Source organism: Pleurodeles waltl, unplaced genomic scaffold (genome assembly GCF_031143425.1).
Source record: "Pleurodeles waltl isolate 20211129_DDA unplaced genomic scaffold, aPleWal1.hap1.20221129 scaffold_91, whole genome shotgun sequence".
NCBI lineage: Eukaryota > Metazoa > Chordata > Amphibia > Caudata > Salamandridae > Pleurodeles > Pleurodeles waltl.
This window is the reverse complement of record NW_027150403.1, coordinates 27,189-43,489: the sequence shown is the minus strand read 5'-3', so window position 1 is coordinate 43,489 and position 16,301 is coordinate 27,189. Positions and strand designations below refer to the sequence as shown.

Below are 16,301 nucleotides of genomic sequence, written 5' to 3'. Positions count from 1 at the left end.
AATTCCCAGAATGGCCTTCGATAGGAAAATCACCTCCTTTCCTCCCGACTCATTTCAGAATTGGGTGAAAATCGCAAGACAGTGTTCAGGGGTGCATGGGTACTGCCTACTCCCAGCTGCCTCTCTGTCTTCTTCATGTTAATTTCAAGTCACAAGGAGGGACCATTGCCATTCTGCTCCGCCCACCTAACCAGGAAACCCAGGTTGAGCTTGTCTGCCTGTTGTTGTTGCAGGGGCAGTGCCTTCTCTGCCCAAAAGTGGCAGGAGAGCCTCACTTCAAACAATGGAATCAACTGCTTAAGTAGAAACCAGCATGGTAGTTACAGTGATAAGGTGCAGCTCTAACAGAAGGCGTGACTGAGATGCCCCTTCCAGAAATACATGGAATGCTGATTGAGGGCCCAGCCGGAGGGTTGGTGGATTTCTTTTCATATGCTACAGCAGCTTGCAAAGATAGTGTTGTGGGGAGCTGGCTGTGCAAGCAGAGGAAGATTTAAGGGCAGAAAATAGACCTATCAGAAGTGCGATTTGAACCCACAACTACATGAGCAAACCAGGATGCTTAGCTTAACTGAAGATCAAGCTCTCTTGAGGCTGCCGCCTTAGACCACTCGGCCATCCTGACAGCTGAGTCTGTGTTTAGGTCTGACTCCTCAGTCTGCACTTGTCGATGCTGCCGCTTGCAATGTTCCTATCAAGGTGACAGGTTTAAAGGCCCCACAATATAACATGGCCAAGAAAAAAAAAAGTAAAAAACAGAATAAGAAACCAGGCACATGCACGACTACGCAAAGATGCAGATAACTTTTTACCGGCCTGCAATAGTAATACAAGTTTTACACAGGTCACAAGTTTTTAAAGGCCATCCCTGAGTGAGACTAAGCTTTTAGGGAGCAAACACAAAAGCAGACACTGCCCATTGTTTCTGCCCGGTCTCGAACCGGGGACTTTTCGCGTGTTAGGCGAACGTGATAACCACTACACTACAGAAACAAGCATGAGGGCTTGACTGAAGGAGCAAAATTCCCCTCATATGTTTGCCCGATTGCCTCTATACTTGATCAGCAGTTGCTCGCAAAGCGAGGAGTAAGTGTGAAAATTGCAGCGTTGTCAGCCAGCAAGCGTACACTCAGATGTACTGAAAAGTCACAGCTGCGGGTAGAGACAAATATCTGATGCCTAAATGCCTGAAACCAGAGCCTGTGAAAGCATCACACAGAGCACACTGAAAGCAAGCAGGAAGGAAGCCAAGGCATGGTGATCCTTTTTTTCTCCTGAGGCTAAAAATATTTTGCACAACAATGCTTTGAGTGGAATGAGGAATCTTCAAGCTTTGTGTATTTTGAGTAAAATTTGTGTGTTTTCTGCTAAAAAGGGTGTGTTGGGGATTTGGACCCGGACACCAACGAGCGAGGGCACAGAAGCACCACTGCTCAGACCCTGCTCCTAGGGTTGAGGGCAGAGAGTGGGCGAATACATCGCAAGGCAAGAAAATGCACATGGTTCTCTCTTCTGCAATATGACTAGAGTCATTTCCATGGTCGTCATCGAACATGACATAAAACGCCTCTATCCTTTAGACCTTTTGGCCCATAATTACAAGAGGATGACTGAGTGAGACGCTCTGCCAAATTTGGCAGCCTCGCACTCAGTCATTTTCAAAATGCAGGGAAGCGCCGTATTTAGTAGAATACAGCGCACCCCTGTGCTTCCCTCTGCGCCAGCTCTAAATTAGCTGCCGAGCACCAACGCAGCCATCCTTGCGCCATGGTACAAGGATGGCTGCGTGGAGGGGGAAATTGTTTTTGTTCAGGAAGGCACACCTTCCTGCACAACAGAAATCTTCAGTGGCGATATGTTCGTGCAGCACACATAGAAAGAACAAAAATGAGGAGAAATGAAAACATTTCTGCTAGTTTCTCCACTATAACGACACCCATTGTATGGCGCTTGGTTTTTGGCGCTGCCACAGATTTACAAAAACTCGTAAAACTGGAGCAGCATCAAAATGCTATGGTGTTGCAGTGGCCCACCCAGAGCAACGCCCATTGCACGCCCCTTCCAGGGAAAGGGCTGCGTGTGAAGGGGCCGTATTTACAAGGTGGTGTTAAGCCACAAAACGTGGTTGAACGGCGTCTTGTAAATACGGCACAGTACATAGTGCCACCGGGGCGTCACTAAAGATGATGTGCCGGTGGCGATAGGGCCTTGTAAGTCTGGCCCTTTCTTTGCTCAAGGTGTATGTTCTTGGTGAAGGTAGGAAAGCCATTTTCGCTCTCATACCTTCCTTCCTTGGCTGGCTTGACCACAGTAGGCCCAGGCTTCAATGGAAAGGTCAAAAAGGGAGCAACTGACTGCCGTAAGGTGTATCGTCTTCTCTTGGTGAGTTGAGACCGATGCCCTTGGAGCGTAGTACCTCACGATGGTGAGGGATAGACACAGCCTCTTTAATTTCAATTTACCTGTCAGGTGAGGTGGTAAATGCAAATAATGTGATAAAGCACAGCAACTTGCTGTTTCTGCCTGGCCTCGAACCAGGGACCTTTCGCGTGTAAGGCGAACGTGATAACCACTACACTATAGAAACAGACATGCCTGCTTACTTGCTTCATGTGGCTATGCATTGGACTGGAACCACTGCACTGGAAACAGACACACCTGCTTTCTTTATGTGGCTATGCTTTGGACTGGAATGCAAGGACTAAGGGACAATATTCATGACGCTCAAAGCTGAGCCTTTCTGACAGGATCTCTTCCTTTGGAAGAAAGGAACTGGGATCACTTTCATTCCAAGAGGTGATTTCAAAACCAGCCCTGCAATTACTTTGGAGAAGCACTGTGCATTTCATGTTCCAACGAGAAGTGCTGCTCCAACACAAAAAAGCAGTTAGAAAGAAATCCTGCACTCCTTCATCATGCCGAACTGCCTCGACACCAGTAGAAAGCATGCAATGCATTCCACCATGGCATCTTACAAGAGTGGAAAGCAGAAATACTCCTGTTTAAAAACAGATCGAACCTATGAAGGCACGGGCTCGTCCGGGATTTGAACCCGGGACCTTTCACACCCAAAGCGAGAATCATACCCCTAGACCAACGAGCCTGCTGCTGCAAAACCCTTTCAAACATCTTCTGAAGTGTCTTTGTGAAAAAGCAGGGCCACTTGGAGACTCTCCTTCTAAGCGTGCCATAGCAATTGATGTTTTGTGCCAAGGGTTTTTTTTTTGCCTCTAGCAAGGCAAGAGGTAGTCAAGAAGCCCTATGCTAGCAAGCTGAACTGTGGCGCTGATGAGAAAAGCAGACCCTTTCTGGTAATTGTACGCCTCCGCAGGACCTGGGCCCTTGCACCGTAGACTTCCAGACCAGAATCACTGAAGGGCCTGCCATCTCTTGCGCCTGAGCCAGAGGAGCATGCCTCTTGTATTCAAGCACACTTGCTCGCTCAGTGCTTGATCAGGCTCGATCAGGCGAGATTTATATGAGTGCCTCACAGGCCTGAAACACTCACCTGGGAGACGCGGGGTGGCTAAATTCCCAGAATGGCCTTCGATAGGAAAATCACCTCCTTTCCTCCCGACTCATTTCAGAATTGGGTGAAAATCGCAAGACAGTGTTCAGGGGTGCATGGGTACTGCCTACTCCCAGCTGCCTCTCTGTCTTCTTCATGTTAATTTCAAGTCACAAGGAGGGACCATTGCCATTCTGCTCCGCCCACCTAACCAGGAAACCCAGGTTGAGCTTGTCTGCCTGTTGTTGTTGCAGGGGCAGTGCCTTCTCTGCCCAAAAGTGGCAGGAGAGCCTCACTTCAAACGATGGAATCAACTGCTTAAGTAGAAACCAGCATGGTAGTTACAGTGATAAGGTGCAGCTCTAACAGAAGGCGTGACTGAGATGCCCCTTCCAGAAATACATGGAATGCTGATTGAGGGCCCAGCCGGAGGGTTGGTGGATTTCTTTTCATATGCTACAGCAGCTTGCAAAGATAGTGTTGTGGGGAGCTGGCTGTGCAAGCAGAGGAAGATTTAAGGGCAGAAAATAGACCTATCAGAAGTGCGATTTGAACACACAACTACATGAGCAAACCAGGATGCTTAGCTTAACTGAAGATCAAGCTCTCTTGAGGCTGCCGCCTTAGACCACTCGGCCATCCTGACAGCTGAGTCTGTGTTTAGGTCTGACTCCTCAGTCTGCACTTGTCGATGCTGCCGCTTGCAATGTTCCTATCAAGGTGACAGGTTTAAAGGCCCCACAATATAACATGGCCAAGAAAAAAAAAAGTAAAAAACAGAATAAGAAACCAGGCACATGCACGACTACGCAAAGATGCAGATAACTTTTTACCGGCCTGAAATAGTAATACAAGTTTTACACAGGTCACAAGTTTTTAAAGGCCATCCCTGAGTGAGACTAAGCTTTTAGGGAGCAAACACAAAAGCAGACACTGCCCATTGTTTCTGCCCGGTCTCGAACCGGGGACCTTTCGCGTGTTAGGCGAACGTGATAACCACTACACTACAGAAACAAGCATGAGGGCTTGACTGAAGGAGCAAAATTCCCCTCATATGTTTGCCCGATTGCCTCTATACTTGATCAGCAGTTGCTCGCAAAGCGAGGAGTAAGTGTGAAAATTGCAGCGTTGTCAGCCAGCAAGCGTACACTCAGATGTACTGAAAAGTCACAGCTGCGGGTAGAGACAAATATCTGATGCCTAAATGCCTGAAACCAGAGCCTGTGAAAGCATCACACAGAGCACACTGAAAGCAAGCAGGAAGGAAGCCAAGGCATGGTGATCCTTTTTTTCTCCTGAGGCTAAAAATATTTTGCACAACAATGCTTTGAGTGGAATGAGGAATCTTCAAGCTTTGTGTATTTTGAGTAAAATTTGTGTGTTTTCTGCTAAAAAGGGTGTGTTGGGGATTTGGACCCGGACACCAACGAGCGAGGGCACAGAAGCACCACTGCTCAGACCCTGCTCCTAGGGTTGAGGGCAGAGAGTGGGCGAATACATCGCAAGGCAAGAAAATGCACATGGTTCTCTCTTCTGCAATATGACTAGAGTCATTTCCATGGTCGTCATCGAACATGACATAAAACGCCTCTATCCTTTAGACCTTTTGGCCCATAATTACAAGAGGATGACTGAGTGAGACGCTCTGCCAAATTTGGCAGCCTCGCACTCAGTCATTTTCAAAATGCAGGGAAGCGCCGTATTTAGTAGAATACAGCGCACCCCTGTGCTTCCCTCTGCGCCAGCTCTAAATTAGCTGCCGAGCACCAACGCAGCCATCCTTGCGCCATGGTACAAGGATGGCTGCGTGGAGGGGGAAATTGTTTTTGTTCAGGAAGGCACACCTTCCTGCACAACAGAAATCTTCAGTGGCGATATGTTCGTGCAGCACACATAGAAAGAACAAAAATGAGGAGAAATGAAAACATTTCTGCTCGTTTCTCCACTATAACGACACCCATTGTATGGCGCTTGGTTTTTGGCGCTGCCACAGATTTACAAAAACTCGTAAAACTGGAGCAGCATCAAAATGCTATGGTGTTGCAGTGGCCCACCCAGAGCAACGCCCATTGCACGCCCCTTCCAGGGAAAGGGCTGCGTGTGAAGGGGACGTATTTACAAGGTGGTGTTAAGCCACAAAACGTGGTTGAACGGCGTCTTGTAAATACGGCACAGTACATAGTGCCACCGGGGCGTCACTAAAGATGATGTGCCGGTGGCGATAGGGCCTTGTAAGTCTGGCCCTTTCTTTGCTCAAGGTGTATGTTCTTGGTGAAGGTAGGAAAGCCATTTTCGCTCTCATACCTTCCTTCCTTGGCTGGCTTGACCACAGTAGGCCCAGGCTTCAATGGAAAGGTCAAAAAGGGAGCAACTGACTGCCGTAAGGTGTATCGTCTTCTCTTGGTGAGTTGAGACCGATGCCCTTGGAGCGTAGTACCTCACGATGGTGAGGGATAGACACAGCCTCTTTAATTTCAATTTACCTGTCAGGTGAGGTGGTAAATGCAAATAATGTGATAAAGCACAGCAACTTGCTGTTTCTGCCTGGCCTCGAACCAGGGACCTTTCGCGTGTAAGGCGAACGTGATAACCACTACACTATAGAAACAGACATGCCTGCTTACTTGCTTCATGTGGCTATGCATTGGACTGGAACCACTGCACTGGAAACAGACACACCTGCTTTCTTTATGTGGCTATGCTTTGGACTGGAATGCAAGGACTAAGGGACAATATTCATGACGCTCAAAGCTGAGCCTTTCTGACAGGATCTCTTCCTTTGGAAGAAAGGAACTGGGATCACTTTCATTCCAAGAGGTGATTTCAAAACCAGCCCTGCAATTACTTTGGAGAAGCACTGTGCATTTCATGTTCCAACGAGAAGTGCTGCTCCAACACAAAAAAGCAGTTAGAAAGAAATCCCGCACTCCTTCATCATGCCGAACTGCCTCGACACCAGTAGAAAGCATGCAATGCATTCCACCATGGCATCTTACAAGAGTGGAAAGCAGAAATACTCCTGTTTAAAAACAGATCGAACCTATGAAGGCACGGGCTCGTCCGGGATTTGAACCCGGGACCTCTCACACCCAAAGCGAGAATCATACCCCTAGACCAACGAGCCTGCTGCTGCAAAAGCCTTTCAAACATCTTCTGAAGTGTCTTTGTGAAAAAGCAGGGCCACTTGGAGACTCTCCTTCTAAGCGTGCCATAGCAATTGATGTTTTGTGCCAAGGGTTTTTTTTTTGCCTCTAGCAAGGTAAGAGGTAGTCAAGAAGCCCTATGCTAGCAAGCTGAACTGTGGCGCTGATGAGAAAAGCAGACCCTTTCTGGTAGTTGTACGCCTCCGCAGGACCTGGGCCCTTGCACCGTAGACTTCCAGACCAGAAGCACTGAAGGGCCTGCCATCTCTTGCGCCTGAGCCAGAGGAGCACGCCTCTTGTATTCAAGCACACTTGCTCACTCAGTGCTTGATCAGGCGAGATTTATATGAGTGCCTCACAGGCCTGAAACACTCACCTGGGAGACGCGGGGTGGCTGAATTCCCAGAATGGCCTTCGATAGGAAAATCACCTCCTTTCCTCCCGACTCATTTCAGAATTGGGTGAAAATCGCAAGACAGTGTTCAGGGGTGCATGGGTACTGCCTACTCCCAGCTGCCTCTCTGTCTTCTTCATGTTAATTTCAAGTCACAAGGAGGGACCATTGCCATTCTGCTCCGCCCACCTAACCAGGAAACCCAGGTTGAGCTTGTCTGCCTGTTGTTGTTGCAGGGGCAGTGCCTTCTCTGCCCAAAAGTGGCAGGAGAGCCTCACTTCAAACGATGGAATCAACTGCTTAAGTAGAAACCAGCATGGTAGTTACAGTGATAAGGTGCAGCTCTAACAGAAGGCGTGACTGAGATGCCCCTTCCAGAAATACATGGAATGCTGATTGAGGGCCCAGCCGGAGGGTTGGTGGATTTCTTTTCATATGCTACAGCAGCTTGCAAAGATAGTGTTGTGGGGAGCTGGCTGTGCAAGCAGAGGAAGATTTAAGGGCAGAAAATAGACCTATCAGAAGTGCGATTTGAACCCACAACTACATGAGCAAACCAGGATGCTTAGCTTAACTGAAGATCAAGCTCTCTTGAGGCTGCCGCCTTAGACCACTCGGCCATCCTGACAGCTGAGTCTGTGTTTAGGTCTGACTCCTCAGTCTGCACTTGTCGATGCTGCCGCTTGCAATGTTCCTATCAAGGTGACAGGTTTAAAGGCCCCACAATATAACATGGCCAAGAAAAAAAAAAGTAAAAAACAGAATAAGAAACCAGGCACATGCACGACTACGCAAAGATGCAGATAACTTTTTACCGGCCTGCAATAGTAATACAAGTTTTACACAGGTCACAAGTTTTTAAAGGCCATCCCTGAGTGAGACTAAGCTTTTAGGGAGCAAACACAAAAGCAGACACTGCCCATTGTTTCTGCCCGGTCTCGAACCGGGGACCTTTCGCGTGTTAGGCAAACGTGATAACCACTACACTACAGAAACAAGCATGAGGGCTTGACTGAAGGAGCAAAATTCCCCTCATATGTTTGCCCGATTGCCTCTATACTTGATCAGCAGTTGCTCGCAAAGCGAGGAGTAAGTGTGAAAATTGCAGCGTTGTCAGCCAGCAAGCGTACACTCAGATGTACTGAAAAGTCACAGCTGCGGGTAGAGACAAATATCTGATGCCTAAATGCCTGAAACCAGAGCCTGTGAAAGCATCACACAGAGCACACTGAAAGCAAGCAGGAAGGAAGCCAAGGCATGGTGATCCTTTTTTTCTCCTGAGGCTAAAAATATTTTGCACAACAATGCTTTGAGTGGAATGAGGAATCTTCAAGCTTTGTGTATTTTGAGTAAAATTTGTGTGTTTTCTGCTAAAAAGGGTGTGTTGGGGATTTGGACCCGGACACCAACGAGCGAGGGCACAGAAGCACCACTGCTCAGACCCTGCTCCTAGGGTTGAGGGCAGAGAGTGGGCGAATACATCGCAAGGCAAGAAAATGCACATGGTTCTCTCTTCTGCAATATGACTAGAGTCATTTCCATGGTCGTCATCGAACATGACATAAAACGCCTCTATCCTTTAGACCTTTTGGCCCATAATTACAAGAGGATGACTGAGTGAGACGCTCTGCCAAATTTGGCAGCCTCGCACTCAGTCATTTTCAAAATGCAGGGAAGCGCCGTATTTAGTAGAATACAGCGCACCCCTGTGCTTCCCTCTGCGCCAGCTCTAAATTAGCTGCCGAGCACCAACGCAGCCATCCTTGCGCCATGGTACAAGGATGGCTGCGTGGAGGGGGAAATTGTTTTTGTTCAGGAAGGCACACCTTCCTGCACAACAGAAATCTTCAGTGGCGATATGTTCGTGCAGCACACATAGAAAGAGCAAAAATGAGGAGAAATGAAAACATTTCTGCTCGTTTCTCCACTATAACGACACCCATTGTATGGCGCTTGGATTTTGGCGCTGCCACAGATTTACAAAAACTCGTAAAACTGGAGCAGCATCAAAATGCTATGGTGTTGCAGTGGCCCACCCAGAGCAACGCCCATTGCACGCCCCTTCCAGGGAAAGGGCTGCGTGTGAAGGGGCCGTATTTACAAGGTGGTGTTAAGCCACAAAACGTGGTTGAACGGCGTCTTGTAAATACGGCACAGTACATAGTGCCACCGGGGCGTCACTAAAGATGATGTGCCGGTGGCGATAGGGCCTTGTAAGTCTGGCCCTTTCTTTGCTCAAGGTGTATGTTCTTGGTGAAGGTAGGAAAGCCATTTTCGCTCTCATACCTTCCTTCCTTGGCTGGCTTGACCACAGTAGGCCCAGGCTTCAATGGAAAGGTCAAAAAGGGAGCAACTGACTGCCGTAAGGTGTATCGTCTTCTCTTGGTGAGTTGAGACCGATGCCCTTGGAGCGTAGTACCTCACGATGGTGAGGGATAGACACAGCCTCTTTAATTTCAATTTACCTGTCAGGTGAGGTGGTAAATGCAAATAATGTGATAAAGCACAGCAACTTGCTGTTTCTGCCTGGCCTCAAACCAGGGACCTTTCGCGTGTAAGGCGAACGTGATAACCACTACACTATAGAAACAGACATGCCTGCTTACTTGCTTCATGTGGCTATGCATTGGACTGGAACCACTGCACTGGAAACAGACACACCTGCTTTCTTTAAGTGGCTATGCTTTGGACTGGAATGCAAGGACTAAGGGACAATATTCATGACGCTCAAAGCTGAGCCTTTCTGACAGGATCTCTTCCTTTGGAAGAAAGGAACTGGGATCACTTTCATTCCAAGAGGTGATTTCAAAACCAGCCCTACAATTACTTTGGAGAAGCACTGTGCATTTCATGTTCCAACGAGAAGTGCTGCTCCAACACAAAAAAGCAGTTAGAAAGAAATCCCGCACTCCTTCATCATGCCGAACTGCCTCGACACCAGTAGAAAGCATGCAATGCATTCCACCATGGCATCTTACAAGAGTGGAAAGCAGAAATACTCCTGTTTAAAAACAGATCGAACCTATGAAGGCACGGGCTCGTCCGGGATTTGAACCCGGGACCTCTCACACCCAAAGCGAGAATCATACCCCTAGACCAACGAGCCTGCTGCTGCAAAAGCCTTTCAAACATCTTCTGAAGTGTCTTTGTGAAAAAGCAGGGCCACTTGGAGACTCTCCTTCTAAGCGTGCCATAGCAATTGATGTTTTGTGCCAAGGGTTTTTTTTTTGCCTCTAGCAAGGCAAGAGGTAGTCAAGAAGCCCTATGCTAGCAAGCTGAACTGTGGCGCTGATGAGAAAAGCAGACCCTTTCTGGTAGTTGTACGCCTCCGCAGGACCTGGGCCCTTGCACCGTAGACTTCCAGACCAGAAGCACTGAAGGGCCTGCCATCTCTTGCGCCTGAGCCAGAGGAGCATGCCTCTTGTATTCAAGCACACTTGCTCGCTCAGTGCTTGATCAGGCTCGATCAGGCTCGATCAGGTGAGATTTATATGAGTGCCTCACAGGCCTGAAACACTCACCTGGGAGACGCGGGGTGGCTGAATTCCCAGAATGGCCTTCGATAGGAAAATCACCTCCTTTCCTCCCGACTCATTTCAGAATTGGGTGAAAATCGCAAGACAGTGTTCAGGGGTGCATGGGTACTGCCTACTCCCAGCTGCCTCTCTGTCTTCTTCATGTTAATTTCAAGTCACAAGGAGGGACCATTGCCATTCTGCTCCGCCCACCTAACCAGGAAACCCAGGTTGAGCTTGTCTGCCTGTTGTTGTTGCAGGGGCAGTGCCTTCTCTGCCCAAAAGTGGCAGGAGAGCCTCACTTCAAACGATGGAATCAACTGCTTAAGTAGAAACCAGCATGGTAGTTACAGTGATAAGGTGCAGCTCTAACAGAAGGCGTGACTGAGATGCCCCTTCCAGAAATACATGGAATGCTGATTGAGGGCCCAGCCGGAGGGTTGGTGGATTTCTTTTCATATGCTACAGCAGCTTGCAAAGATAGTGTTGTGGGGAGCTGGCTGTGCAAGCAGAGGAAGATTTAAGGGCAGAAAATAGACCTATCAGAAGTGCGATTTGAACCCACAACTACATGAGCAAACCAGGATGCTTAGCTTAACTGAAGATCAAGCTCTCTTGAGGCTGCCGCCTTAGACCACTCGGCCATCCTGACAGCTGAGTCTGTGTTTAGGTCTGACTCCTCAGTCTGCACTTGTCGATGCTGCCGCTTGCAATGTTCCTATCAAGGTGACAGGTTTAAAGGCCCCACAATATAACATGGCCAAGAAAAAAAAAAGTAAAAAACAGAATAAGAAACCAGGCACATGCACGACTACGCAAAGATGCAGATAACTTTTTACCGGCCTGCAATAGTAATACAAGTTTTACACAGGTCACAAGTTTTTAAAGGCCATCCCTGAGTGAGACTAAGCTTTTAGGGAGCAAACACAAAAGCAGACACTGCCCATTGTTTCTGCCCGGTCTCGAACCGGGGACCTTTCGCGTGTTAGGCGAACGTGATAACCACTACACTACAGAAACAAGCATGAGGGCTTGACTGAAGGAGCAAAATTCCCCTCATATGTTTGCCCGATTGCCTCTATACTTGATCAGCAGTTGCTCGCAAAGCGAGGAGTAAGTGTGAAAATTGCAGCGTTGTCAGCCAGCAAGCGTACACTCAGATGTACTGAAAAGTCACAGCTGCGGGTAGAGACAAATATCTGATGCCTAAATGCCTGAAACCAGAGCCTGTGAAAGCATCACACAGAGCACACTGAAAGCAAGCAGGAAGGAAGCCAAGGCATGGTGATCCTTTTTTTCTCCTGAGGCTAAAAATATTTTGCACAACAATGCTTTGAGTGGAATGAGGAATCTTCAAGCTTTGTGTATTTTGAGTAAAATTTGTGTGTTTTCTGCTAAAAAGGGTGTGTTGGGGATTTGGACCCGGACACCAACGAGCGAGGGCACAGAAGCACCACTGCTCAGACCCTGCTCCTAGGGTTGAGGGCAGAGAGTGGGCGAATACATCGCAAGGCAAGAAAATGCACATGGTTCTCTCTTCTGCAATATGACTAGAGTCATTTCCATGGTCGTCATCGAACATGACATAAAACGCCTCTATCCTTTAGACCTTTTGGCCCATAATTACAAGAGGATGACTGAGTGAGACGCTCTGCCAAATTTGGCAGCCTCGCACTCAGTCATTTTCAAAATGCAGGGAAGCGCCGTATTTAGTAGAATACAGCGCACCCCTGTGCTTCCCTCTGCGCCAGCTCTAAATTAGCTGCCGAGCACCAACGCAGCCATCCTTGCGCCATGGTACAAGGATGGCTGCGTGGAGGGGGAAATTGTTTTTGTTCAGGAAGGCACACCTTCCTGCACAACAGAAATCTTCAGTGGCGATATGTTCGTGCAGCACACATAGAAAGAACAAAAATGAGGAGAAATGAAAACATTTCTGCTCGTTTCTCCACTATAACGACACCCATTGTATGGCGCTTGGTTTTTGGCGCTGCCACAGATTTACAAAAACTCGTAAAACTGGAGCAGCATCAAAATGCTATGGTGTTGCAGTGGCCCACCCAGAGCAACGCCCATTGCACGCCCCTTCCAGGGAAAGGGCTGCGTGTGAAGGGGACGTATTTACAAGGTGGTGTTAAGCCACAAAACGTGGTTGAACGGCGTCTTGTAAATACGGCACAGTACATAGTGCCACCGGGGCGTCACTAAAGATGATGTGCCGGTGGCGATAGGGCCTTGTAAGTCTGGCCCTTTCTTTGCTCAAGGTGTATGTTCTTGGTGAAGGTAGGAAAGCCATTTTCGCTCTCATACCTTCCTTCCTTGGCTGGCTTGACCACAGTAGGCCCAGGCTTCAATGGAAAGGTCAAAAAGGGAGCAACTGACTGCCGTAAGGTGTATCGTCTTCTCTTGGTGAGTTGAGACCGATGCCCTTGGAGCGTAGTACCTCACCATGGTGAGGGATAGACACAGCCTCTTTAATTTCAATTTACCTGTCAGGTGAGGTGGTAAATGCAAATAATGTGATAAAGCACAGCAACTTGCTGTTTCTGCCTGGCCTCGAACCAGGGACCTTTCGCGTGTAAGGCGAACGTGATAACCACTACACTATAGAAACAGACATGCCTGCTTACTTGCTTCATGTGGCTATGCATTGGACTGGAACCACTGCACTGGAAACAGACACACCTGCTTTCTTTATGTGGCTATGCTTTGGACTGGAATGCAAGGACTAAGGGACAATATTCATGACGCTCAAAGCTGAGCCTTTCTGACAGGATCTCTTCCTTTGGAAGAAAGGAACTGGGATCACTTTCATTCCAAGAGGTGATTTCAAAACCAGCCCTGCAATTACTTTGGAGAAGCACTGTGCATTTCATGTTCCAACGAGAAGTGCTGCTCCAACACAAAAAAGCAGTTAGAAAGAAATCCCGCACTCCTTCATCATGCCGAACTGCCTCGACACCAGTAGAAAGCATGCAATGCATTCCACCATGGCATCTTACAAGAGTGGAAAGCAGAAATACTCCTGTTTAAAAACAGATCGAACCTATGAAGGCACGGGCTCGTCCGGGATTTGAACCCGGGACCTCTCACACCCAAAGCGAGAATCATACCCCTAGACCAACGAGCCTGCTGCTGCAAAAGCCTTTCAAACATCTTCTGAAGTGTCTTTGTGAAAAAGCAGGGCCACTTGGAGACTCTCCTTCTAAGCGTGCCATAGCAATTGATGTTTTGTGCCAAGGGTTTTTTTTTTGCCTCTAGCAAGGTAAGAGGTAGTCAAGAAGCCCTATGCTAGCAAGCTGAACTGTGGCGCTGATGAGAAAAGCAGACCCTTTCTGGTAGTTGTACGCCTCCGCAGGACCTGGGCCCTTGCACCGTAGACTTCCAGACCAGAAGCACTGAAGGGCCTGCCATCTCTTGCGCCTGAGCCAGAGGAGCACGCCTCTTGTATTCAAGCACACTTGCTCACTCAGTGCTTGATCAGGCGAGATTTATATGAGTGCCTCACAGGCCTGAAACACTCACCTGGGAGACGCGGGGTGGCTGAATTCCCAGAATGGCCTTCGATAGGAAAATCACCTCCTTTCCTCCCGACTCATTTCAGAATTGGGTGAAAATCGCAAGACAGTGTTCAGGGGTGCATGGGTACTGCCTACTCCCAGCTGCCTCTCTGTCTTCTTCATGTTAATTTCAAGTCACAAGGAGGGACCATTGCCATTCTGCTCCGCCCACCTAACCAGGAAACCCAGGTTGAGCTTGTCTGCCTGTTGTTGTTGCAGGGGCAGTGCCTTCTCTGCCCAAAAGTGGCAGGAGAGCCTCACTTCAAACGATGGAATCAACTGCTTAAGTAGAAACCAGCATGGTAGTTACAGTGATAAGGTGCAGCTCTAACAGAAGGCGTGACTGAGATGCCCCTTCCAGAAATACATGGAATGCTGATTGAGGGCCCAGCCGGAGGGTTGGTGGATTTCTTTTCATATGCTACAGCAGCTTGCAAAGATAGTGTTGTGGGGAGCTGGCTGTGCAAGCAGAGGAAGATTTAAGGGCAGAAAATAGACCTATCAGAAGTGCGATTTGAACCCACAACTACATGAGCAAACCAGGATGCTTAGCTTAACTGAAGATCAAGCTCTCTTGAGGCTGCCGCCTTAGACCACTCGGCCATCCTGACAGCTGAGTCTGTGTTTAGGTCTGACTCCTCAGTCTACACTTGTCGATGCTGCCGCTTGCAATGTTCCTATCAAGGTGACAGGTTTAAAGGCCCCACAATATAACATGGCTAAGAAAAAAAAAAGTAAAAAACAGAATAAGAAACCAGGCACATGCACGACTACGCAAAGATGCAGATAACTTTTTACCGGCCTGCAATAGTAATACAAGTTTTACACAGGTCACAAGTTTTTAAAGGCCATCCCTGAGTGAGACTAAGCTTTTAGGGAGCAAACACAAAAGCAGACACTGCCCATTGTTTCTGCCCGGTCTCGAACCGGGGACCTTTCGCGTGTTAGGCGAACGTGATAACCACTACACTACAGAAACAAGCATGAGGGCTTGACTGAAGGAGCAAAATTCCCCTCATATGTTTGCCCGATTGCCTCTATACTTGATCAGCAGTTGCTCGCAAAGCGAGGAGTAAGTGTGAAAATTGCAGCGTTGTCAGCCAGCAAGCGTACACTCAGATGTACTGAAAAGTCACAGCTGCGGGTAGAGACAAATATCTGATGCCTAAATGCCTGAAACCAGAGCCTGTGAAAGCATCACACAGAGCACACTGAAAGCAAGCAGGAAGGAAGCCAAGGCATGGTGATCCTTTTTTTCTCCTGAGGCTAAAAATATTTTGCACAACAATGCTTTGAGTGGAATGAGGAATCTTCAAGCTTTGTGTATTTTGAGTAAAATTTGTGTGTTTTCTGCTAAAAAGGGTGTGTTGGGGATTTGGACCCGGACACCAACGAGCGAGGGCACAGAAGCACCACTGCTCAGACCCTGCTCCTAGGGTTGAGGGCAGAGAGTGGGCGAATACATCGCAAGGCAAGAAAATGCACATGGTTCTCTCTTCTGCAATATGACTAGAGTCATTTCCATGGTCGTCATCGAACATGACATAAAACGCCTCTATCCTTTAGACCTTTTGGCCCATAATTACAAGAGGATGACTGAGTGAGACGCTCTGCCAAATTTGGCAGCCTCGCACTCAGTCATTTTCAAAATGCAGGGAAGCGCCGTATTTAGTAGAATACAGCGCACCCCTGTGCTTCCCTCTGCGCCAGCTCTAAATTAGCTGCCGAGCACCAACGCAGCCATCCTTGCGCCATGGTACAAGGATGGCTGCGTGGAGGGGGAAATTGTTTTTGTTCAGGAAGGCACACCTTCCTGCACAACAGAAATCTTCAGTGGCGATATGTTCGTGCAGCACACATAGAAAGAGCAAAAATGAGGAGAAATGAAAACATTTCTGCTCGTTTCTCCACTATAACGACACCCATTGTATGGCGCTTGGATTTTGGCGCTGCCACAGATTTACAAAAACTCGTAAAACTGGAGCAGCATCAAAATGCTATGGTGTTGCAGTGGCCCACCCAGAGCAACGCCCATTGCACGCCCCTTCCAGGGAAAGGGCTGCGTGTGAAGGGGCCGTATTTACAAGGTGGTGTTAAGCCACAAAACGTGGTTGAACGGCGTCTTGTAAATACGGCACAGTACATAGTGCCACCGGGGCGTCACTAAAGATGATGTGCCGG

The 16,301-nt window shown here is 48.2% G+C and overlaps 12 non-coding genes across 12 annotated transcripts; all 12 read right to left on the bottom strand.

Moving 5' to 3' along the window:
• Nucleotides 1-920: 920 nt before the first annotated feature.
• TRNAV-AAC (transfer RNA valine (anticodon AAC)) lies at nucleotides 921-993 on the bottom strand. The gene has a single exon. It is a non-coding gene; the product is annotated as a tRNA-Val (tRNA).
• Nucleotides 994-2,514: 1,521 nt separating this feature from the next.
• TRNAV-UAC (transfer RNA valine (anticodon UAC)) lies at nucleotides 2,515-2,587 on the bottom strand. Its single transcript has one exon. It is a non-coding gene; the product is annotated as a tRNA-Val (tRNA).
• A 444-nt stretch (nucleotides 2,588-3,031) lies between these two features.
• TRNAP-UGG (transfer RNA proline (anticodon UGG)) lies at nucleotides 3,032-3,103 on the bottom strand. Its single transcript has one exon. It is a non-coding gene; the product is annotated as a tRNA-Pro (tRNA).
• Nucleotides 3,104-4,449: 1,346 nt separating this feature from the next.
• TRNAV-AAC (transfer RNA valine (anticodon AAC)) lies at nucleotides 4,450-4,522 on the bottom strand. The gene has a single exon. It is a non-coding gene; the product is annotated as a tRNA-Val (tRNA).
• Nucleotides 4,523-6,043: 1,521 nt separating this feature from the next.
• TRNAV-UAC (transfer RNA valine (anticodon UAC)) lies at nucleotides 6,044-6,116 on the bottom strand. Its single transcript has one exon. It is a non-coding gene; the product is annotated as a tRNA-Val (tRNA).
• A 444-nt stretch (nucleotides 6,117-6,560) lies between these two features.
• Nucleotides 6,561-6,632, bottom strand: TRNAP-UGG (transfer RNA proline (anticodon UGG)). The gene has a single exon. It is a non-coding gene; the product is annotated as a tRNA-Pro (tRNA).
• A 1,336-nt stretch (nucleotides 6,633-7,968) lies between these two features.
• TRNAV-AAC (transfer RNA valine (anticodon AAC)) lies at nucleotides 7,969-8,041 on the bottom strand. The gene has a single exon. It is a non-coding gene; the product is annotated as a tRNA-Val (tRNA).
• Nucleotides 8,042-10,079: 2,038 nt separating this feature from the next.
• TRNAP-UGG (transfer RNA proline (anticodon UGG)) lies at nucleotides 10,080-10,151 on the bottom strand. The gene has a single exon. It is a non-coding gene; the product is annotated as a tRNA-Pro (tRNA).
• A 1,356-nt stretch (nucleotides 10,152-11,507) lies between these two features.
• Nucleotides 11,508-11,580, bottom strand: TRNAV-AAC (transfer RNA valine (anticodon AAC)). The gene has a single exon. It is a non-coding gene; the product is annotated as a tRNA-Val (tRNA).
• Nucleotides 11,581-13,101: 1,521 nt separating this feature from the next.
• Nucleotides 13,102-13,174, bottom strand: TRNAV-UAC (transfer RNA valine (anticodon UAC)). Its single transcript has one exon. It is a non-coding gene; the product is annotated as a tRNA-Val (tRNA).
• Nucleotides 13,175-13,618: 444 nt separating this feature from the next.
• On the bottom strand, nucleotides 13,619-13,690 carry TRNAP-UGG (transfer RNA proline (anticodon UGG)). The gene has a single exon. It is a non-coding gene; the product is annotated as a tRNA-Pro (tRNA).
• A 1,336-nt stretch (nucleotides 13,691-15,026) lies between these two features.
• TRNAV-AAC (transfer RNA valine (anticodon AAC)) lies at nucleotides 15,027-15,099 on the bottom strand. Its single transcript has one exon. It is a non-coding gene; the product is annotated as a tRNA-Val (tRNA).
• Nucleotides 15,100-16,301: the final 1,202 nt, after the last annotated feature.